Source organism: Muscardinus avellanarius (genome assembly GCF_963383645.1).
Source record: "Muscardinus avellanarius genome assembly, chromosome: 10".
Classification (NCBI taxonomy): Eukaryota; Metazoa; Chordata; class Mammalia; order Rodentia; family Gliridae; genus Muscardinus; species Muscardinus avellanarius.
In genome coordinates this window covers 53,644,430-53,669,471 of record NC_137796.1, presented here as the reverse complement: position 1 = coordinate 53,669,471, position 25,042 = coordinate 53,644,430, and the positions used below count along the sequence as shown (strand labels likewise).

At 43.8% G+C, this 25,042-nt stretch overlaps 1 pseudogene across 1 annotated transcript in view; it reads left to right on the top strand.

Annotated features, from left to right (window-relative positions):
* The window catches only part of LOC308268469 (eukaryotic translation initiation factor 2 subunit 2-like), a 38,067-nt pseudogene that overhangs the window by 362 nt on the left and 12,663 nt on the right, over positions 1-25,042 (top strand). The window contains exons 2-3 of the transcript in view: positions 472-1,184; positions 9,941-9,998. The product of the transcript in view is annotated as a eukaryotic translation initiation factor 2 subunit 2-like (transcript). The remainder of the gene's footprint in view (positions 1-471; positions 1,185-9,940; positions 9,999-25,042) is intronic.

The following is a 25,042-nucleotide window of genomic DNA, read 5'->3' as shown; positions in this document are numbered from 1 at the left end:
TCTTTCTTTCTTTCTTCCTTTCTTTCTTTTTGTGGTACTAGGGATTGAACCCAGGGGCATTCTGCCTCTGAGCTACACCACCCAGCCCTATTTTTTATTATTTATTTATTTATTTATTTATTTATTTATTTTTGTGGTACTGGGGGTGGAACTCAGAGGCTTCCTACCTCCGGGCTATACTCCCAACCCTGTTTTATACTTTATTTGGAAACAGGGTCTCACTAAGTTGCTGAGAGCCTCACTAAGTAGCTGAGGCTGGCTTTGAACCTGTGCGATCCTCCTGTCTCAGCCTCCGAAGCGCGGGGATTACAAGCATGTGCCACCAAGACTGGCCTCCCATTTTTATTTTTATTTTTAAACAGGATCTTGCTAGGCTGGTTACTACCTGCTGAGGCTGGCTTTGAACCTGTGATCCTCCTGTTTCAGCCTCCCAAGTACTGGGATTGCAGGCATGTGTCACCATACCCAGGCTTGAACTTCTTTAATCAAAAGAAAAAGAAAAAGAAAAAAAAGATATTTGGAAATAATGTAGCTGAAGAAGGTGTAAAGGATCTTAAGATTGAAAGTGATACTCCAGAGCCAGCTGAATGAAAGGAGGACCTTGATATTATGCTTGACAATAAAAAGAAAAAGAAGAAAGTCAAGTTCGCAGAAGAGGATGAAATAATAGAGAAATATCTAACTTTAAAGATGAAGATAACAAAAAAAAAGATGATGAAATCCTATTCAGTAACCAGACAGGCCCTGATTGAGCAGGCTCGGAAAGGGATTACACATATAAGAAAGTACCAAAATGAGTGTTCAGTATCATGAGGGAAAAGAATCCAGATATGGTTGCTGGGGATAAAAGAAAATTTGTTATGAAACCTCCTCAGGTGGTCCAAATAGGAACTCAGAAAATGCCATCAACTTTATAGATATCTATAAACTATTACACTGTCAGACAAAACATTTGTATTTTTATTGGCAGAATTGAGAACAAATGGCTCTGAAGATGGTAGTAACTAAATTATAGTCAAAGGAATATTCCAACAGAAACAGATAGAAAAATGTCATGTATAACAAGGAATATGTCACTTGTCAGACATGTGGATCCCTGGACACACCTAACTGTTTCTTACAGTGTGGAATGTCATTCTCCATGCTCTATTGCCAGTATCAAAATCGGCTTCCAGCCGGGCATGGTGGCGCACACTTGTAATCCCCGTGCTTGGGAGGCGGAGACAGGAGGATCACGCAGGTTCGAAGCCAGCTGCGCGCGCTGGCTTAGGAGACCCTGTTTCTAAATAAAAATATAAAAATAGGTCTGGGAGTGTAGCCCAGAGGTAGAAGGGCTTCCAGGAACCCCAGTACCACCAAAAAAAAAAAAAAAAAAAAAAAATCGGCTTCCAGGCTGTCACCAGCAAGCAAGCACAGCTCCGTGTCAAAGCTAATTAATTTGCTAATCACCACTGATTTTGCAAGTTGTATTGTGAAGATCTGGCTGGACAAGTTTGCCATCAGAGTGGGTATAACACTGTATTAAAAACAAGATGGAAAGGTAGGCATGGTGGCCCACACTTGTAATCCCAGTACTTAGGAGGCTGAGACAGGAGAATCGCAGGTTCGTGGCTAGCCCAGCTACTTAGTGAAGCCCTCTACAATTTAGTAAGACCCTTTTTCAAAATAAAGAATAAAAAATAGGGCTGGGGGGGGGTAGCTGGGAGGTAAAATGCCTGGGTTCAATCCCCAGTACTGAAAAAAAAAAAAAAATGGAAAAGCTGCCAAGGTGTTTGGTGAGTGGTTGATCTGATCCTAGCAAGACGCTGATGCTCAAGCTGTTGCCGTGTACTCATGGCCTTAACAACTGTCAGAGAAACACGAGGGATGAAGAAGTGCTTTTTAAAAATCATTCATACACACGTAATCCCAGTACTTGGGAGTCTGATATAGGAGGATCACAGGTTCGAGGACAGCCTCAGCAAGTAGTGAGATTCTCATCAAACTAGTGAGACCCTGTTTCAAATAAAAATAAAAAATAGCTGGGAGAGAAGCCTGGAGGTAGAACCCCTGGGCTCAATCCCAGTACTGAAAAAAAAATCATTAATAGACTTCCATAAAATGCAAAATAAAATTTATAACAGTAAAAGATAAATAAAATATTTTATGTATTTTCTGGTGCTGGGGATTGAACCCAGTGACATCCTACCTCTGAGCTACATCACTAGCCATTTTCTTTCTTTTCTTTCTTTCTTTTTTTTTTCTGTGATGCTGGGGATTGAACCCAGGGGCATTATACTTCTGAGCTGTGAAAAAGATATGGAAGCCAGGCATGGTGGCGCACGCTTGTAATCCCAGTACTTGGGAGGCTGGGACAGGATGATCGAGGTTTGCAGATAGCCTCAGCTACTTGGTGAGGCCCTCTGCAATTTAGTGAGACCTTGTTTCAAAATAAAGAATAAAAAATGGGGCTGGGAGGCTGGGCATGGTGGCGCACACTTGTAATCCCCGCGCTTCGGAGGCTGAGACTGGAGGATCGCGCAGATTCAAAGCCAGCCTCAGCTGGCTTAAGAGACCCTGTTCCCAAATAAAATATAAAAATAGTTCTGGGAGTGTAGCCCAGAGGTAGAAGGCCCCTGGGTTCCACCCCCAGTACCACCAAAAAAAATGGGACTGGGGTTGTAGGTTAGAGATAGAATGTCCCTGGGTTCCATTCACACACACACACACACACACACACACACACACACACACACACAGATGGAAAAGCTGCCAAGGTGTTTGGTGAGTTGTTGAGCTGAATCCTGGGCAAGATGCTGGTGCTCAAGCTGTTCACATGTACCCAACCCCTATTTTTTTTTTTATTTGGAAACAGGGTCTCCCGAAATTGATACGCACCTCACTGAATTGCTGAGACTGGCTTCTAACCTGCAATTCTCCTGTTTCAGCCTCCCAAGTACTGGGATTACAGGCATGCACCAGTTTATTTAGTTTTTATTTACTTATTTAATTTTTATTTTTGCAGTACTGAGGATGGAACCCAGGGGCATTCTACCTTCGAGCTACACTCTAAGCCCCCCTTTTTTTCGGTACTGGGGATGGAACCCAGGGGCACCCTACCTCTGAGCTACATCCCAGCCCTATTTTTTATTCTTTATTTTGAAACAGGGTCTCACTGAGTTAGTTGCAAAGGGCCTCACTAAGTAGTGGAGGCTAGCTGCAAACCCAGATCCTACTCTCTCAGACTCCCAAACACTGGGATTACAAGTATATGCCACCATGCCTGGCTCCTATTTTTTTTTTTTTTTTTTTTTTTACTTTGAAACAGGGTCTTGCTAGCTTAATGAGAGTCTAACTACTTCCTGAGGCTGTCCTCAAACCTGCAATCCTCCTGTCTCAGCCTCCCAAGTACTGGGATTACAAGCATGCACCACTATTCCTGGTTTATTTATTTTTTTAAACAGGGTCTCACTCAGCTGCAGAAGATCTCATTAAGTTGCTGAGGCTGGCCGCAAACCTGTGATCCTCCTGTCATTACATCCCTAATTTCCCTTGGCTAATGACCAGACCCTGGTCACATTTCTGTTTTTCTAAATAAAAAAAAAAAAAAAAACACTTTGTGCTGAACAGTGGAATATAAAAGGACCAGATGTACAAGGATTTTAGACATCTACTATTTGGGGAAGAAAAGCTTATACAATATACAAACTTTTACAGCAATGGATAGTAAACACTTAAATATTAGCATGTGAATACTTATGAATTTAATGGAAGGAGTTAGACACCAACAACCCTTCTCCATTTTCTAAGAGATTTTAGTTATTATGGGATTAGAGAGACAGGGGTTAAGGAAACATCAAAATCAAACATTCCATTTTCATTTTGATGTAAGTTTATGACGCTTAATCGTATAGAAACTAATGCTGTGCACCCTGATTCCTGACTCAGTGTAAGATTTAAAGAGAAGGACATTTGGGCACAGACCACTCCACGCAGACCACTTCCATGGCAACAGATTTAGTGTCCATCTATAAAGATTTAAATTCACTTTTGAAGTTGAGTAGCCTGGGGCCTGGGAAAAATAGGACACAGCAGGAGTCCTAAAGAGGAAGAAAATTCATCAGTAGCAAAAACCCGACTGGGAAAAAGACATTTTTGCCCAGAGGTTTTGTCTAGAGATAAAGGGGCGCTATTGGATCAGAATCTTAATTGTTAATTTTTGTACAGTTCTTTTCAGTGGGTGCATATTATGAGGGTTAGTGTGGCTTTAATTGTGATTACACTGATGACTAATGACGTAGAGTAGTTTTCCATGGGCCTGTTTTCCGTTTGCATATCTTCTTCATTGAAGAATCTTAAAATTTTTCCAATTTAATATTTAGGTTGTTTGTTGAGTATTCATTAAATATTCAGGATACTATTTCTTTTTTTTTTTTTTCTTGGTGGTACTGGGGTTCCTGGAAGCCCTTCTTCCTCCGGGCTACACTCCCAGACCTATTTTATATTTTTGAAACAGGGTCTCTTACACCAGCACGGCTGGCTTCGAACCTGCGCAATCCTCCTGTCTCCGCCTCCCAAGCGCGGGGATTACAAGCGTGCACCACCACGCCCGGCTGGATACTATTTCTTTATTGGGCCTTTTGTTGGACAAGGATTTTGCCCAGTCTGTAACTTTACTTTTTGTCTTTTTGTGTTTTGTTTTTTAAAAACATATTATTGTTTGTCATTATGTGCACGGTTTATTATTGAAAATACTTTTGTTGGTGTATTGTACCAACTCATCGTAATAAAGTTCAGAGTGATAGGGACACATGTGTACCCAGAACGTGGTGAGCTCCCTTTCCTTGTACACGATATTGAGATTGACATTGATAATTTTATTCACGTGCGTAGCACCAATTCAAGTGTTTCCTTTATGAAGTCTCCACCATTCCTTGCCTGCCTCCTTTCTACTCCCTCCATTGCTCTGCGGGGTCTTTGCCTCCTTAACCTGGAGTCTTTCTTGAATCGGAATTTTTCCCTAGCTTCCACATAAGGGAGAAAACATATGACCTTTCACTTTCTGTGACTGGCTAATTTTGCATAACAGAATATTCAATAGTTCTGTCTGTTTTTCTCAAATGACAGATTTTGTTCTTCTGTATGGCTGGTAGAATTCCATTGTATGTGCCATGAAAAATAAGAAAAAATTTCAACATTATTATAGCAACCAGAGAGATGCAATCAAAACTACACTGAGACTGTGTTTAACACATATTATTATGACAATTACCAAGAATACAGACATATGATCTTTATGTTTGGTAAGGAAGCCCAGGCTGTAACCACTGTTAATATTTGCTGATTAGTCTTATGTCATCTGACTTCAGACTGGAATCAGATCTATGTCGTTTCTATTTAAAAATTCTTTCTGTATGGATATGACAAGAGAAAAAGGATCACTTAATAACTAATCCTTCTTTCTTAATAGATGATATAATCTTAATTTAATCATTTTCCCATTCCCCATCCAAGGACAAAGTGTTAAGGTGGCAGAACAAACTAATTGCATTAAAATTACATTTTGTTTTCAGAGATAGAAACCTTCCCTTTGACAACATGTCCGTTATTAACCTCCTTTTATATCATCCAAGGTTTGCTTGCCATAGAACTCTCAAACCGTTACTGAATGAAAATGCTAGGTCTAAACAACTTTGGAAGGGACTGCACATTAGTAGTGCTTATGTCCTTCTTCAGCCAATTGTGGGATCTATCTAACTTTTTATTAAAGAGCCTCTAAGCTGGCTGTGGTAGTGAATGTCTGTAATTCCAACACTTGGGAGGCTGAGACATCAGGATCACAGGATGGAGTCCAGCATCAAGTTAATGAGTCCCTGTTTCAAAATAAAAAAATAAAATAGTGCTGGAAATGTTGCTAGGAGCTATAAGACCTCTGTATCTGGTCCCTAGTACAACACACACACACACACACACACACACACACACACACACACACACACACTGCACATGCATTCTCTGTGGCCACTTACATAATCATGTACTCTATGTAACACTTTGCCTACTTAGTCCCCAACACTAGTCTCTAACATGTGAAACCCTTTCGTATACCTCAGGCTTTAATTACTATATAAAAGTATGTAGATGAATTTTATATAATCTAGATTCACCATATCTTGCTGTATATTCTATCCTCCAATCTGTACGAGCATCGAATTCTAAGTAGACACTTACTGCAACTCAATCAGCTGTAACACTAAAGGTTGCAAGTAAAGTCACTCTACCTAGTATTTTACTCTGTCTTTAGAGTCAATGATCTTTCACTTCATCAACATTAATCTGAACTGAAGAATGTATATGGTAAATTTTGCCATCATGACCATTAGTAATAATGTGATTTCTCTCAACACTAGCAGAACTCCTTTTGACTTAGCCAAGGTGAATATGAACTTGTATCCGATTTTTATGTTGCGTTTGCAGCAGGACTATTTGCCTCATTCTTCATCTTGCATTGTGCCCAGGTGACACTCAAAGATCCTCTTACTCCTGTATGGAGTTCAGAGTTGGTCCCAGGTACACTTATTCCCTGCATTTGAAAGTGTCAAGGATCACGCAGAGTGCACTGGTTTTGCAGGTGGCAGCATCGCCTCGAACAGGATGCAGGCTGTGCCACCAAGAGACCAATGCCTGCAAACTCGGGTGGGTAGGTTTGTCCCCGTGTTGGGCCGGGAGCCAGATCAGGGCAGGGTACAACCCCTTGCACTGTCTGGGCCCAACAATTGAAATAAGAATGACCTGGATGGAATGATTGTAGGATTATAGGATGGCTTGTAGGATTGCCACACATTTTAAAATTGAGCATAGCGCTCTAACCGGTCAAGTGTCTCAAAACGGTCCTGATTGCTTAAAAAAAGAAACAAAGAGAAAAACCTTGACATATACAATGAGAGAGCAGGTCATTGTTCTTGTTTCCAGTGTGAGAAAATCATGAATCAAAGAAACCTAAGTTGGAAAACTGGCTCTAACACCAGTGTGTGTGTGTGTGTGTGTGTGTGTGTGTGTGTGTGTGTGTTACTGGGAATGAAACCCAGGGGAATTCTACCTCCAAGCTACACCCCCAGCCCTATTTTTTATTTTTTATTTTGAAACAGGGTCTCACTGAATTGCGAAGGGACTCACTAAGTAGCTGAGGCTGTCGGCGAACCGGGATCTTCCTGTCTCAGCCTCCTAAATGCAAGGATTATAAGCATATGCCAGCACACCTGGCTACCATTTACTTTCTTATGGAAGCAAATTTTCTGAAAACTCTGTCTCATAGTCCCTATGAAAGATTTGTTCTTCATCAGAATAACATATTTCAAATATTTTACCAGCAGAGTTTTCACATGTAGCTACGAAAGAACCACTTTTCTTGTTTATATATTTAACATACTCTACTGACCAGTCACGAGTATACAATATATGTAAAATGTATTCCATCTTAAAAGTAGAGAATGGTAAGTTCCTTTTGCAGACAAGTCAATAGGATGGCAAAATGACCGAACCTTTACAAATGGGGGTATTTTCTAAGAATTACAAAGTAATTCACAGGCAAGCCAGGCATGGTCGCCCAGCCCTTAACCCCAGAACTGGAAAGACTGAGACAGGATAACTGCAGATTCATCGAAAGTCTCCATAGCTTACCAGGTTCTAAGAAACTTCAGGAGACTGAAATCCAACATTAAAACCACAGAGCCAGGTGTGTTGGTGCACACTTGTAATCCCAGCATTTGGGAGGCTGAGACTGGAGGATCTCAGTTTGCAGACAGCCTCAGCTACTTAGTGAGGCGCTTCAAAACTCAGTGAGACCCTGTTTGAAAAGAGTAAAAAGACTAAAGAATAGGGCTGGGGGTGTGGCTCGGAGGTACAAGGCCCTTTGGTTCCATCCCTAGTACAGCAAAAAATAAAATAAAAGAAGAAGAATTGCAGTGGGGCTGGGTTCTACCTGAGTGCTTGTATATGCATGAACCGAGACTCTGGTGCCACAAAAAAAGGATTAGAAGAAGAGAGTGATAGAGAGAGAAAGAAATGACCTTGAGTGTCATTTGTGAAACCACAAGCATTCTTTATCCACAGAGTGATGATGTTCTTAGAGCAGATCTGAGGGTCTCTACAGCTCAGTGGTAAAAAATCCATATTTACCGTGAATGAGGCCCTGGATTCCATGGCCAAACACCAAAAGGAGACACAGTGGGACTTCTTATATGCAAAACTAAGCCACTTTTTAGAAGGATGATCTTTTTGATGAGGCAAATTTAGGGAGTAAGAATATATTAGAAGATATATATATATATATATATATATATATATATATATATATATTTTTTTTTTTTTGCAGGTCTGGGGATGGAACCCAGGGGCATTTTACCTCCGAGCTATAGCCCTTGCCCTATATTTTATTTTTTATTTTGAAACCGGGTCCCACTAAGTTGCAGAGGACCTCACTAAGTAGCTGAGGCTGTCTGCGAACCGCGATCCTTCGGTCTCAGCCTCCTGAATGCTGGGATTACAAGCGTGTGCCACCACACCCGGCTAGAAGATATTTTAAAGGAAAAGAAAATCACATTTCTTTGTTAGTTCCTTCATTCATCTACTGTAAAAGTGTGATATGCACTTTACCTCATTTTTACTGATGATTCTATAAGACCTTTTAAAAGAGGCTCTTAGCCAGGTGTGGTGGTGCACGCTTATAATCCCCGCGCTTGGGAGGCTGAGACAGGAGGATTGCACAAGTTCGAAGCCAGCCTCAGCTTCTTAGTGAGGCTCTCAGCAACTTAGTGAGACCCTGTTTCCAAATAAAATAGAAAATAGGTCTGGGAGTATAGCCCGGAGGTAGAAAGCCTCTGGGTTCCACCCCCAGTACCACCAAATAAATAAATAAATAAATAAATAAATAAATAAATAAATAAATAAAAGAGGCTCTTAACCTTTACCTGCTCGTGAATTGTTCCTTTTAGAGGACTTTTCTGTATTGCTGTTGCCTCTGAAATGGAATGGAAAATAGTCTCTTAACATATTGGGACACTGTCAAAGACTTTCCTATTCCAACTTGACATTTGAAAAGGCAAAGGTTATCACAGTATCGTGATGACTTCGGAGTCCTTAATATGTCCAGTGCACTATTTTAGACCCTATCTGGGTCATTAGTAAGAGAACTGCTTTTATATCAGTGATTGGTTAAAGATTTGTTCCTGATGGCTGTTTAGCAATGGTGAAATGCAGTTTTTTAATAGCATCAACCATAAAGTATGAGGAATGCACAAGTGTTTGTCGATCATTAATCAGCTATGAGTAGAGGATGGATTACTTAGGGAACAGTAGGACTCTCCAAAGCAAAGGACAAGGGTAGATTGACATCACCTCCTAGTGCTCCCAGCATGCCACAAGGCAAGGCAGTGGCCCCTGGCATCAATGGCAGGAATGAAGTTTGGGAGGAAAAGCCAAGAAAGCCAGATAGTTTGAAAAGCCCTTTTCTTCATACCAAACACTCAGTCAGACACACACAAGAATGACAGGGTGTTGACTATACTAATTGAAGGGGAGCAGGAGTGATGGTATGTATTCTATTACAGAGAGGGCAGGCAGGGACAGGAGGGTTCCTACCATTGGCCACTCTATGGCGTGGGCCAGTATCTGCCTAAAAATACTTTATCCCTGGAGTATTGCACTTCCTCTGAATACAAGAACCAAGTTCTCTTCTCATTGCCGTCCAAGCAGAAGCTGCTGGTAAGAAAAATGCTCTTGAAGCCCTCCTAGAAACAGGAGAGAACAGGAGCAACAGCGTAAAGACTGAACAGAGGCCAAGGGAAAGCCAATGAGGCCGACGTCTACTGCAGTAGCACTGAGACAGATGACCAGAAACCAGTCACCTGGAGGCCAGAGGGTCCAGCAGCACCTCAAGTCATGAGCTGCACCCTATGGGCAGTGGACGATGAACAGGAGCGGGAAGGTCGGGCCCAGCCCGCAGGAGGGCACAGAGCAAGGTGAGAACAACTTTTACATAAATTTTCCCTCTGAACCCCATCTCACCCCTCACCTCCAACTCTCAAGCACACCTGATGAACCTTCTTCATGGAGTGAAAGGGAAGGCATCTTTGATGTGCAGTTCTTTATTTTCCTCTTCCTCGATCCCACTCACTAAGGATGAGGGCAGGGGATTTGAGAGGTCCTTGCCTGACCTCCAACAGCACATGGGAAGTTACTGCTGCTGGGAAAGTCCCGAGGGCACAGAGTGGGAAAGCTTGCTCCCTTGTGAAGGCCAGGGGAAGAGGTAATAATAGTCTGGATGTTCCCCAGAGGAGGCCTGAGTGCCTAAATGCAAAAATAGGCTGTCAAGAGACTTTCACACTTTCAGAGGAAAGGTGTTACACTCCTGCTTCCTGGCTCCTAGTGCTGAGTCATAGACATTACTGAGGACAGTTAGAGGAGGTCCCCTATGGGCTCAGGTCTTCTATATTCTTTCCCACAGAAGCAGGAGGCAGGTGTTGTCATGAAACCTGGCCAAGTCAGCAGACCCTATGGTCAGGCTGTGTAACCAATCACTCAAGGTATATTTACATTCTTTGCCAGGAGACTTTTCACATGACACTCTGACAGAGACACTTTCTTTGTTCATGTATTGAACATTCTGTACTAAAGAATCAAAAGTTTAAAATATTTACCTTTCTGAAAGTAGAGAATAGAAGCTTGGCGTGTTGGCACATGCTTGAATCCCAGCATTTGGGAGGCTGAGACAGGAGGGTTGTGGTTTGAAAACAGCCTCAGCTACTTAGGCTCCTTTCAACTCAGTGAGATCCTGTTTCAAAATAAAGAATAAATAATAGGGCTGGGAGTGTAGCTGGAAGGTAGAATGCCCCTGGATTCCATCCCCAGAACTACATACATACATAAATAGATAGATAGATAGATAGATAGATAGATAAATGTAGAGAATAGGAAGTTCTATTTACATGCAAAATTGATTTAAGCTTCACAAAACAAAGAGCTATTCCAAGAGTAATTCCTAGGGAAGCCAGACATAGTGGCCCAAACCTGTAATCTCAGTGTTTGGGAGGCAGAAGCAGGATGTTTGTAGGTTTGTCATCAGCCTCTGAAACTTTGTAGACACTGAGGAACTTCCTCAGATCCTATTTCAAAATAAAACATGCAATAGGGCTGGAGTTTACCTGAGTAGTAGGAGACCCATGGGCCCTGGCTGCAATGCCCCAAGAAAGACAAGAAGAAAAAGAAGGAGGTAGAGCAGGAGGAGGGGAGGGAGAAGGAGGAAGAGGAGATGATGATCATAGAGGAAGAGGTGTTGGAGGAAGAGACATAGAAATAGAGGGGAGAGAGAAGGGAGAGAGAGAATTGGCCTTGAGTGTCATTTGTTAATTTGCAAGTATTCTTACCCAGAGAATAGGATTTTCCCATAGCAGGTCCGAGAGTCTGAGCAACCTGGTGATTCCCATTTACCATGAATGAGGCCCTGGATTCAATGGCCAATACCAAAAGGAAAGCACCATAGAATTTCTTTTTTTAATTTATTTTTATTTTTTATTGGTGTACTGTATTCATACATCATAATGGGATAAAAAAACATGTGTAGACATATGTGTACATATCGCCCATTAGCCCCTATCCACGCCATTCCCTCCCCCTCCCTCCTTCCCATGCTTGGCTTAGTGGTTGACATCTAATTTTATAGCAATTTATCCAAAATTAACAATGATAATCTCACATAACAAATTCATTTGTTTGATATCAAACTTTTGATCACATAGAGATAACATTTCAATATTTCTTTTTGCTTTCTTTCTTACCAGAGGATTTTTTTTCTTTTTTTTTTTTTAAGGTGAAACTATCATACATTTTTTCCAGAAAAAAATCTATCCTAACATGAAATATGAACTCTAAATACACGAAACAGTCTCGAAAAAGAACAAAGCTAGAAGATGTACATTTTCTGGTTTCAAACCTTATAAAGCTACATTATTGAAACAGTGTAGTACTGCTATAAAGGCAGATATATACACCAGTGGAATAAAATAAAAAGCCTAGAAATAAATTCTTCCATATATGGTAAAGTTATTTTTGACAAGGTTTCCAAGAACATTTCGTGAAGGAAATAATGATCCTTTCACTAAATATTGTTGAAAAATAATAATTACATGAAAAGGAATAAAGTTGGACCCTTACCTAACACCATATACAAATATTAACTCAAAATAGATAAAAGACCTAAATGTAAATCTTAAGACTATAAACCTTTAGAAGAAAACCTGGGTCATAACACTTCACAACACTGAAACTGGCAGTGATTTCTTGGATATGATTTTAAAGGCATAGGCAACAACAGAATAAACAAATAAACTTCCTAACAAATAAAAAAATTGTACATCCAAAGACAATGTAAACGGAGTTAAAAGTTACTGATAGAATGGGGTAAAATATTTCCAAATGCTATATCTGAAGGTATATTAATATTCCAAATAAAAATCCTAAAAAGTAGCAACAATAAAAACTAACAATACAATTTAGAAATAGGTAAAAGACTAAATAAACAATGAATCTCCAAATATTTTAACCAATAAACACATGAGTATATTCTTCTTTGCTTAGTTGTCTGCTGGATGGAAAATCTTGTTACTCTGGTTCTGGTGTGTGTTACCTATTTCTTCTTTGTAGTTAATCTCCTTGAGTATTTTCTCCAGCGCTGGTTTTGAAGACATCAATTCCTTCAGTTTCTGTTTGTCCTGGAAGCTTCTTATTTCCCCATCTAATTTGATAGAAAGTTTTGCTGGGTAGGAAATTTTTGGCTGGAAGTTGTTTTCTTTCAGTGTTTGGAACATGTTACTCCAAGCCCTTCTGGCTCTCATGACTTGGTTTGGGAAGTCTGGAGTGATTCTAATTGGTTTGCCTCTGAATGTCACTTGGCCTTTTGTTTTTGTTGCCTTTAAGATTCTCTGCTTGGCTTCTACATTGGTCATTTTGACAATTATGTGGCGTGGGGATCCTCTTCTCTGATCCTGTCTAAAGGGAGTTCTATAAATTTCCTGGACCTGTGTAGTGACCTCTTGCTCTATGTTTGGAAAATTTTCTGCTATTATTTCTTTGAAGATATTATTGATCCCTTTGGTTTCATCTTCTTTTCCCTCCTCTATTCTGATTATTCTTAGGTTAGCTCTTTTAAAATGGGCCCATATTTCTTCAATGTCAGATTCCTGCTGTCTTATTTTTTTTTCTAAGTTATAAATTATGCGTTCATTTTTGGAGTGATCCTCTTCTAGGAGCGAGATTCTATTCTCCATGTGGTCTAATCGATTGTTTATACTTTGAATTGAGGCCTTTACCTCAATGATTGCATCCTTCATTTCTTTTAGACTCTCTCTAAATTCTTTTCAAAGGTCCTGTATTATTTTTACAGTTATATTCCTGATTTGATCTTCTGGAGATCTCTGAATTTCTGTGTTATCAGGTTCTGATAATATGGGGTTGTGGGCATTGATTGCTCTATTGTTGTTTCTCTTTCTCATGATTTCAGAAGTTTGTGCCTTCCCTGGATCACTATGACTTCACTTAGGGTGCTCTGTATCTCGAGTCTGTAGTAATCTCTTCCATCGCTACTCCTTCACACGGTTGAACTGCAAAATCTCAGACCCAGGGAGATTATCAAAGTCCATGGGCATGCAGTACAGGGATTTCTCCTTTACAAGCCGCAATTTCACTCAGGGTTATTGTGCGTGTTAATCAGGAGCTGTCGAGGGTGCGGTGAACTCGCTGTCGCTGCTGGCAATATGGCGCCACTGCCACGCCCCTCGTTTGAACTCTGTTCTAAGTCCCTGGAAGGGGTGATGAGCTTGGCCACTGGGAGTTTTAGACGTTCTTTGCGCTGAAAGAACTGCTGAATTACAGTCGAATGATCCGCAGCTGCTCACTTCAGCTCCTTGTTTACCTTTCCTTTCTGGATCCTGGTGCTGTGAGGGAAGATGGTGCCGGCAAGGCCCCGCTGCTGCATTGTGGACTTGATTTCTGGTCTCTGGTTGTTCTTCTATTTTTTTTTTTTCTCTGTCCCTTGTGTTTACATTTTTTATTTCTCTGCTGATGGCGTTTTCTGGGTATGAAAAACTCTGATTTTGTAGCAATAGAGATCAAGTTTTAGCAGGGCTCGTAAATGCTGCTTTTCTCAGTTGCCATCTTCCCGGAACTCCTCCACCATAGAATTTATTAAGCAAAGAAACTTCTACCTTCACCTACTCCTGAGTTGTTCCTTTTATAGGACTTTTCTGCATTGCTGTTCACTGTGAAATGTAATGTAAAAGAGTCTCTCAAAATATTCTGACACTGTTAAAGATATTCTTCTGAGACCCCTGGAGAAACCGGGCCCAGTGAGATGCTGGGTTCTGGGCGGGGGTCGCGCGCAGCGCACACCAGCTGGGGCCCGGGTCGCGGGACCCTGGGCCCCAGGCCCAACTGCGCGTAGCACGCCAGACCCCTGGAGAAACCGGGCCCAGTAAGACACTGGGTTCTGGGCAGGTGTCGCGCGTGGGGCACGCCAGATGGGGCCCGGGTCGCGGGACTCTGGGCCCGGGCCAAAATGCGCGTAACACGCCAGACCCCTGGAGAAACCGGGTTCAGTACCCTGGGTTCCGGGCAGGGGTCACGAGGAGCACGCCAGCTAGGGCCCGGGTCGTGGGACCCTGGGCCTCAGGCGGAATATGGCAGATCACTCTGGACCCATGGGGAAACCAACAGGGTTACAGTGCTACTGAGTGCCTGATCCCACTACCTCCTCAAACCACATATACTGTCTTCTCTTATTAAAAAAAAAAGGAACAGAAAAAGAAAAAGAAAAATATCGGAGAGGAGGTAAGAAAGCTGTTATGGATGCCAGGACACTGGAGATGCAGACAAAACTTATCTAAATGCACTGGAACTTATGGAAAAATTCGCCGTGAAAGAGGACTGCTATTTCTCTATATTGTTAAGAATCTCAGACATCACCTGTAAGGAGAGAGTTTAGCGGAGACCAAGGAGAAATGCGGTGTTGAAAGAGTTCTCCACGATGGTGGTGGAGACTTGTATTCAGGAGAAGCAGAAACCGGATCCTACCAACTTTATTTTTTTGGAGAAATTACACCAAATGTCGAATGCTACCATCACGCATGCTTAGGAACACTGGACAACATTCAGAGTGGAAAAAGAGCCTGGGAAGGATTTGAAATGGTGGAGGCAGTGGCAATGCTAGTGGCCAATACTCAGGGGAGGCAGAGATCTGATACATTACACCTGGAACCTTTGAAATAATAACCACAGAGACAGTGATCGGAACCTGCTGAGGGGTTAGGCATGGGCCGGGACCAGTGGCCAACATCGGAGCTTGCTGTGAGGCAAGGCCACTACTGAGGCCTCCGTGACAGGGATTGGAACCCGCCAAGGGGTTAGACCGATGCTGGGGCCATCGAGGCCGGCGTTGGAGCCTGCCATGAGGCAAGGCTTGTGCTGGGGCCTCCGAGGTCGGGTCCGGAACCTGCTGAGGGGTTAGGCCGGTGCTGGGGCCAGCGAGGCCGGCATCGGAGCCTGCCGTGAGGCAAGGCCGATACTGGGGCCTCCGAGGCCAGGATAAGAGCCTGCTGAGGGGTTAGGCCGGTGCTGGAGCCAGTGAGGCCGGCATCGCAGCCTGCCGTGAGGCATGGCCGGTGCTGGGACCTCCGAGGCCAGTATCGGAGCTGGCCGAGGGGTTAGGCCAGTGCTGGGGCCAGCGAGGCCGGCATCGGAGCCTGCTGTAAGGCAAGGCCGGTACTGGGGCCTCCAAGGCTGAGATAAGAGCCTGCCGAGGGGTTAGGCCGGTGCTGGGGCCAGCGAGGCCGGCATCGGAGCCTGCCATGAGGCAAGGCCGGTGCTGGGGCCTCTGAGACCGGGATCGGAGCCTGCCTTGAGGCAAGGCCGGTACTGGGGCATCCGAGGCTGGGATAAGAGTTTGCCGAGGGGTTAGGCCGGTGCTGGGGCCAGTGAGGCTGGCATCGCAGCCTGCCATGGGGCATAGCCGGTGCTGGGGCCTCCGAGGCCAGGATAAGAGCCTGCCAAAGGTTTTGGCCAGTGCTGGGGCCAGCGAGGCCGGCATCGGAGCCTGCCGTAAGACAAGGCCGGTGCTGGGGCCTCCAAGGCCGGGATCGGAGCCTGTCTTGAGGCAAGACCGGTACTGGGGCATCCGAGGCTGGGATAAGAGCCTGCCAAGGGGTTAGGCCGGTGCTGGGGCCAGCGAGGCCGGCATCGGAGCCTGCCATGAGGCTTGGCCAGTGCTGGGGCCTCCGAGGCCAGGATAAGAGCCTGCCGAGGGGTTAGGCCGGTACTGGGGCCTTCGAGGCCAGAATAAGAGCCTGCCGAGGGGTTAGGCCGGTGCTGGGGCCAGCGAGGCCGGCATGGGAGCCAGCCGTGAGGCATGACCAGTGCTGGGGCCTCCAAGGCCAGGATCGGAGCCTGCCGAGGGGCTAGGCCGGTGCTGGGGCCAGCGAGGACAGCATCGGAGCCTGCCTTGATGCAAGGCCAGTACTGGGGCCTCCGAGGCCAGGATAAGAGCCTGCCGAGGGGTTAGGCCGGTGCTGGAGCCAGTGAGGCCGGCTTCGCAGCCTGCCGTGAGGCATGGCCGGTGCTGGGACCTCCGAGGCCAGTATCGGAGCTGGCCGAGGGGTTAGGCCGGTGCTGGGGCCAGCGAGGCCGGCATTGGAGCCTGCTGTAAGGCAAGGCCGGTACTGGGGCCTCCGAGGCCGGGATAAGAGCCTGCCGAGGGGTTAGGCCGGTGCTGGGGCCAGCGAGGCCGGCATCGGAGCCTGCCGTGAGGCAAGGCCGGTACTGGGGCCTCCGAGGCCAGGATAACTACCTGCCAAAGGGTTAGACCGGTACTGGGGCCAACGAGACCAGCATCGGAGCCTGCCGTGAGGCAAGGCCAGCATCGGAGCCTGCCGTGAGACATGGCCAGTGCTGGGGCCTCCTAGGCCGGGAACAGAACCTGCCGAGGGGTTAGGCCGGTGCTGGGGCCAACGAGGCCGGCATTGGAACCTGCCGTGAGGCTAGGCCAGTGCTGGGGCCTCCAAGGCCGGGATTGGAATCCTGCCAAGGGGTTAGGCCGGTGCAGGGGCCAATGGCCATCATCGGAGCCTGGCGTGAGGCAAGTTCACTCCTGCGGCCTCCAAGGCCGGGACCAAAGCCAGCTTAGGGGTTAGACCGGTGCAGGGGCCAGCGAGACCAGAACTGGGGCCTCCCATGAGGCAAGACCACTGCTTGAGCCAGCGAGGTCTGGATCAGTCCACTGAGTAGCCAGGCCACTACTGGGACCATCAAGAGTGGGATCGGTACTTGCAACGCAGCATGCACAGAGAAATATCGCAGAAAATATAAATCAGACGCTTCTCTTAATCAGCAGTAATTAGGAGGAAAAGGGCAACAGGAAGAGGTTGAGCTATAGAAAGGGCCCTATAGTGAAGCAACTAATGTGACCAATCAGAGGGTATGTAATACTGGAGGACGGAGCCTCTTTAAAACGCAGGAGGTACATAAACAAATGTATCAAAGTAAATCACCAAAGAAGAGTGGGGTGGAGGGAGGGGGAGGGAATGGGATGGGGGCTGGAGGAGGGCTAATTGGATGATGTGTGCTTGTATATCCTCTCAAGTCTTGTACTCCAATGTGATTGATATATGACTACAATGCACCAATTTAAAAAATAAATTAATAAAAAAAGAAATAAAACACATGAAAAAAAAAGATATTCTTCTTTCCCTCTGATGTGTGTGTGTGTGTGTGTGTGTGTGTGTGTGTGTGTGTTACTGGACATGGAAACCAGGAGCCTTCTACCTCTGAACTATAATTCCCTACTTATTTTTTTTATATTTTATTTGGAAATAGGTTCTCACTAAGGTGCTGAGAGCCTCAAAATGCTGCTGAAGCCAACTTTGAATCTGTGATCCTCCTATTTCCGCCTTGCAAATCATCACCAGTCTTGGCCCCATCTTACATTTAAAAAGTCATTGAATATCACAGTATTTTTTGCAACCACAAAGTCTTTCTTATGATCAGAGCAGTATGTTAAACTCCTATTAGGACATTAGTAGGAATTTGTATAAATCATAGTTTTACATGTTGAAAGCTTTTGTACAGTATCAGCCATAAGGTATGAGGATCTCACATAGTGTTGGTTGATAGATAACCAGCTATCTGTAGAGGATGGATTCCTCAGGACACAGTAGGAATTTCCAAAACAAAGGACAAAAGTGAGATTCACAGCCTTCCAGTGTTCACAGCAGGCCACAGGGTCAGGCAGTGGCCTCTGAAATAAATCAGGAGAGGTAAATTTGGGAGGAAAACCACACATGTTTGCTAAACCCTTTTGTCATACACATACACATATTCACACACACACACAAGAGAATTACAGGGTGTTCCATACAATTACTGGACAGGTAAAGTAAAAGTAGTATAAGACTTCTGCTGTTACTGCAAGGGCAAGCAGGGAAAGGAGCATTCTTACCACTGTCCACTCTATAGTGTGGGACATTATCTCCCTAGACGGTACTTGTCCCTGGGGAGAACATTGCCTCTAATACCAAGATCAAGGTCTCTTCATATTCTCACCCAAACAGAAGCTTCTGGTAAGAAAGATGCCCTTCAAGTCCTCCATAAAACAGGAGGAAACAAGAGAGACAAAAGAAAACCTGAATGGAAGCCAAGGAAAAGCCGATGAAGCCCAGTTGAGCATCAAGAGCACTGAGACAGTTGACCTGAAACCGGTCACCTTGAAAAAGGAGAGTCCAACAGCACCTGGTGTCATCAGTCACACTCAAAGTACAGTGGACAGCGACCTGGAGCCGGGCAGGGGGGGAAACGGGCCCAGCCAGGCAGAGGAGGACACAGAGCAAGTAAGAACACATTTCACATGACATTGACCTCTCACCCCCACTCATACCCCAAATAACTCCTTAAAGCCTTCTTTTTTGAGAGAAATAGAAGGAGCTTTGAGGTGAAGTTCTTCCTCGCTCTACTTCCCTATCCCACTTTTTAATCCTAAGAGCTGGGGATTTAGGAGGCTGTCTCCTGACTTCCAGCAGCAGATGGACATATCCTACTGTTCAGAAGGTCCCAAAGTGGTGGTTGGAAAGGCTTGCTCCCTTGTGAAGGCAGAGAAGGTGATGACAGTCTGGATATTCACTGTAGGGGAGCTTAGTGTCCAAATGAAGGAACTGAGAGTCACAACGATTTACACATGGAGAGGAGAGACAACCCCTCCTGCTCCCTGGATCCTAGTCTTAATACATTTTCATTAGTGAGGGCGGCTAGAAGAGGTCCCCTCTGGGCTCAGGTCCTCTTCATCTCCCCCTAGAAGCAGGGGGCAGGTAGGGCCATGACACACAACCAGGTCAGCAGACCCTATGAACTGACCATGTGACCCGTCACTCACAGGTTCAAAAGGATCATCAACAGAACTTATGCCCACGCCCTTGCACATCCTGATAGGAGTCTTCCCACTTTGAGAGCTGGCACATAGTTGCAGAGACTCCTACTACTACCTCTTGGAATCACTGAATCCTCAGCTTTCTGGACAACCAAGGAGACCTTGTTCAAGCTTATGCCACCAGTGGGACAAAAGGAAAGGCTCCAGATCAGCCATATTTAGGCCCCATCTTCAAAACCGTTGAAAATCCTTTAGATGACAGGTGGTTTTGAACTTTTCTTTGTGCATTCAAGGCCACGGGGCTTCAAGATCAAAGTCATCTGGGAATTACTTTTTTTGGTTTTCTAAATGGATATCATCAGTATCTCAAGTTTCATTGGCATCAGGGAAGTCACAATCAGGCTCAGAGAGAAGAGAGGCAGGCCCCCTGAAATTCAGTGGTGGTAGCCTGATCATGGGTCATGTCCAAACTGTCCAGAGAGCTCTGACAACAGAAAATGCTCTGAAGGACAGAATTTTGCATACAGATCAAAGAGCTGCTTCCTGGTACAACAGGGCAGTACAGCAGTCTTGCACATTCAGGTGTGTTGAAAGGGTACTACTACATTTTGCATGGTTCCCAGGTGGTACATTCTTCTGCGCAGCTGCCCAGAGGATTCAGTGTTCCTCTTGCTTCTGCACTGGTGTTCAGAGTTGGCCTCAGGTACACTTATGAAAAGTAATCCAGATTTCTAACTATTGTATTTTGTGTTTTTAAATGCTGAGATCTTCAGGAGAACTGTGGACTTTTGACTCCTCTCTCTCTCTCTTCTCTCTCTCTCTCTCTCTCTCTCGCTCGCTCGCTCGCTCGCTCTCAGTCTGTCTCTCTCCTATTTATCCTGCTCCTAACTATTTTATTTTGTGTTTTTAAATGCTGGGATCTTCAGGAGGAATGTGGACTTTGGTGTTCTCTCTCAGTAACTCTCTCTCTCGCTCTCGCTCTCACTCATTTAGCTTTCTCCTAGCCATAGGAGTCTGTAATATTGTCCTGGCCACTCTGAGATTATCTTATATTGTAGCTGGTAAAACTCTGAAGGTGAGCTCTGCAGCTGAGGATCAAACAGGACCTAGGCCATGCAGGTAGGACCAGAGTGGGAGGGGTCCCCCTTGTCTGCACTGGCTCAATCATGAACCTCCCCCCTTAGCAGTATCTGAATGCTTGGTGCCTCTCAAAGCAGAATCTTAACAAGCATCTTCCTTCTCTTCTGCACATGACTCCTGGTCCTACACCATCCTTGCATTTGAAAGTGTCAAGGACCGCCGGGCGTGGTGGCACACACTTGTAATCCCCGCGCTTGGGAGGCAGAGACAGGAGGATCGCGCAGGTTCGAGTTCGAAGCTAGACGCGCGCGCTGGCTTAGGAGACCCTGTTTTCAAATTTTAAAAAAATGTAAAAATAGGTCTGGGAGTGTAGCCCGGAGGTAGAAGGGCTTCCAGGAACCCCAGTACCACCAAAAAAAAAAAAAAAAAGAAAGTGTCAAGGACCATGCAGGGAGTGCTGGCTGTGGTGGTGGCAGCAGCATGTAAGCAGGATGCAGGCTGTGCCACCCAGAGGCCTCTCCTGCCTGGAGCTGCAGGGGCCACACAGTGGAGTCCCAAGGCAGAAGCAGGGGCCAGGCCACGCTTGCAACCACAGGGGTGTAGGTGTGTCCTGGTGTCTCCTGGTTTGTGAGCTTGGAGCCAGACCCCAGCACAGCCTCTCTGGACTGTCTGGGCACCACAACTAAAATAAAAATGTTTTAGCCAGACATGGTGGCACATGCTTGCAATCCCAGTACTTGGGAGGCTGAGAGGGGAAGATGGCAGTTTGCGGACAGCTTCAACTACTTAGTGAGGCCCTCTGCAACTTAATGAAGGCTTGTTTCAAAATGAAGCTTAAAAAATAGAGCTGGAGGTGTAGCTTGGAGATAGTATGCCCTTGGGGTTCATATCTAATACCTCAAGAAAAAGTAATAGAAATGTCCTAGATAAGATGATTCATACCGAGCTTGTAGGATTGCCACAAGTTTCATAAGTAAACATATCATCATAATTGGTCATTTCAAAATGGATCCTAATTGCTGAAAAAAAAAAAGAAAGAGCCCTTAACAAATACAGTAAGAGAAGAATCCATTGTTTTCCTTGTTTCCAAAGTGAGAAAGTCTCGAATCAAAGAAACCCAACTTAGAAAAGTAGCTCTAATATACATTTACCTTTCTTTACAAGCACGCTTTCTGAAACTCTGTATCACAGTCCTAAAGATAAGTTGTTCTTCATCCAAAGAGCATATTGACAGTATTTTGCTGAAAAGGATTTCAAATAATAGTATGCCAGACCAATTTCTTTGTCCTTGTATCAATAGTGTAGAATATATATTAAACGTTCACCCTTCTTAAAGCATAGTATGACACATTCTTTTAGGGACAGATCAGTTAGGTGACAAAATTGATTTAACCCTCACAAAGGGAAGATATTGCCTAGCAATCAGAGGTAGTGACTAGGGAAGCCAGGCATGGCGGCCCAGGCCTGCAATCCCAGCTTTTAAGATACCTAGACAGGATGATTGCAGGTTCATTGCCAAACTCTACAACTTACCAGGCCCTGAGGAACTTCTACCCCAGACCCTGCTTCAAAACAAGAAATTAAATAGGTCTGGAATATCAGCTGAGAGGTGTTCAGGATCCAATAACACAAGAAAGAAGGAGAAGGAGAAGAAGAAAAGGAGAGAAAAAGAGAGAGAAATGGCCTTGTGTCATTTGTAAATCATCAATATTCTTTATTCAGAGTTAAGATTTCCTTATAACAGATCTTAGAGTCTGTGCAGCGCACTGGTAGAGTCCATTGTTAACATGTATGAGGTTCAACACTGGATTCAACACTGAAAGAAAAAGAAAATAGGATTTTTAAGTGCAAAAGTAAGCAATCTTTTGAGCAGTATGGTTCTTTCTTATGAGATGGAAGTAAGGGACTAAGTATTTAGTAAAAAGCAGCTTTTGGAGCAAAAATAAATCCCATTTTTTTGGTAGTTGCTTCATTCACCCTTTTAACACTTTAATTTGCATTTTACCTTATATTATTGATGGTTCTATATGATTCTTTCAAAACAGGCTTCTTTACTCACCTGGTCCAGAGTTATTCCTTTTACATAATTTTCTGTATTTCTGTTGCCACATAAGTGTCATAGAAAACAATCTCTCAAAATATTGAAAAAAAAATTTTGTTTTGGTGGTACTGGTGTTCCTGGAAGCCCTTCTATCTCCGGGCTACACTCCCAGACCTATTTTATATTTTTGAAACAGGGTCTCTTACGCCAGCGCAGCTGGCTTTGAACCAGCGCGATCCTCCTGTCTCCACCTCCCAAGCATGGGGATTACAAGCTTGCGCCACCCCACCCAGCGAAAAATTTTCTAAACAAATTTTTTTCCACCTGCCATTTGAAAAGGCACTTGATATCACAGTATCATTACAACTAGAGTTTTTATTAGGTCCAGTGCATTATGTTAGACCCTATCTGTGATATTAGTAAGAAAACAGCCTTTATATAAATTATTGGTTTCTCATATTTATTTATTTATTTATTTTGGTGGTACTGGGGATGGAACCCTTCTACCTCCGGGCTATACTCCCAGACCTATTTTTATATTTTTATGTTTGGAAGCAGGGTCTCTTAAGCCAGAAGGCTGGCTTCGAACCTGGGCAATCTTTCTGTCTTTGTCTCCCAAGTGTGGGGATTACAAGCATGTGCCACCATGCCCGGCTTTTTTATTTTTTAATATTTATTTTTTAATTATTTATTGGTGCAATGTATTCATATATCATAATGGGATAAAAAAAAACACTTTTGTAGACATCCATGCTCATATCACCCAGTTAGACCCTACCTCATTCCCACCCATTCCCTCCCCATCCCTCCTTCCCATGCTTGGTTTAGTGGTTGACATCTATATATTTGTTTAAGTACATCATGTGTTTAGAGAGCTTCCTTTTTTTCCCCCTCCCATCCCCTCAGTTGGGTTGCCTTGTTTACTCCTCTATAGGCTCTCCTTTTTCACCTGAAGATCCTATTATCCATTTTCCTTAGCTTTCATATATTAGGGAAAGCATCCGATTTCTTACTTTTTGCAACTGACTAATCTTGCTCAGCATAATGTCCTCCAGTTCCATCCATTTCCCTGAAAATGATGTAATTGTATTTTTTATGGCTGAGTAAAATGCTATTGTGTACATATCCCACAGTTTTATAATCTATTAATCTGTTGATGGACATTTTGGCTGCTTCCATAGTTTGGCAATGGTGAATTGTGCAGCTATGAACATAGATACATATTGATTAGTTTGGTAGTTTGGTTTGCTTTCTTTTGTATAGATAGCAAGAAGTGATATTGCTGGGTCAAATGATAAATTACTTTCCATTCTTCTGAGGATCCTCCATACTGTTTTCCAAAGTGGTTGCACTAATTTGCAATCCCACCAACAATGTCTTAGAGTTCCCACTTCTCCACATCCTCGCCAGCATTTGTTGTTGTTTGTGTTTTGAATGATTGCCATTCTAGTTGGAGTTAGGTGAAATCTCAGGGTAGTTTTGATTTGCATTTCTCTGATTGCCAATGATGTTGAGCATTTTTTCATGCATTTATTGACCATTTGAATTTCTTCTTTCATGAAGTGTCTATTTAGTTCACTTGCCCATTTTTTGATTGGATGATTTGTTTTTTTAGTGTGGAGTTTCTTGAGTTCTCTGTATATTCTAGATATTAGTCCTTTACCTGAGGAATAGGTGGCAAAAATCTTTTCCCATTCTGTTGGCTCTTGGTTGAGTATCTTGACAGTTTCCTTTGCTGAGCAGAAGCTCTTCAGTTTCATGCAGTCCCATGTATTGATTCGCCTTTTAGTTTGTTGTGCCTTTGGGGGTCTTGTTGAGAAAGTGTTTATCTGTGCCTATGTGTTGCAGTGTTGGACCTATGTCCTCTTCAAGGAGCCTCAAGGTCTCTGAGAGTTTAATTTCCAAATTTGCTCCATCTTGAATTATTTATGCTGAATATTTAGCAGAGATGTGGGTTTATTTTACATCATCAGCCATAAGAAATGAGAAACATAGTGTTGGTTGATACTTAATCCACTATGGGTAGAGGATAAATTACTTAGAAAATAGTAGACTCCTCAAAGCTTAGGACAGAAGTGAGATTCACAGCATCCTCCAGTGTTCACAGCATGCCACAAGGCACCTTGGATGAATACTGAGATCTATGTTTGGGAGGAAAAGCCCAGAAAATCAGACATTTTGAAGAACCCTTTTCACTATACACACACTCAATCAGACACACAAGAGGATTACAGGGTGTTACAACAATTAATTGAAGGGTGAAGCAAGAGAAAGGATAAGATGTGTTCTGTTACAGGAAGGGCACGCAGGGAAAGTAGCATTCCTACCAATGTCCACTCTATAGTGTGGGCCAATATCTCCCAAAAAAGTGCTTTGTCCTTGAGGCATGACATTGCCTCCTAAATACCAACAATCAAGTTCTGTTCTCATTTCCACCCAAACAGAGGGAGCTGTAAAAAGATGCTCTTCAAGTCCTTTTAGAA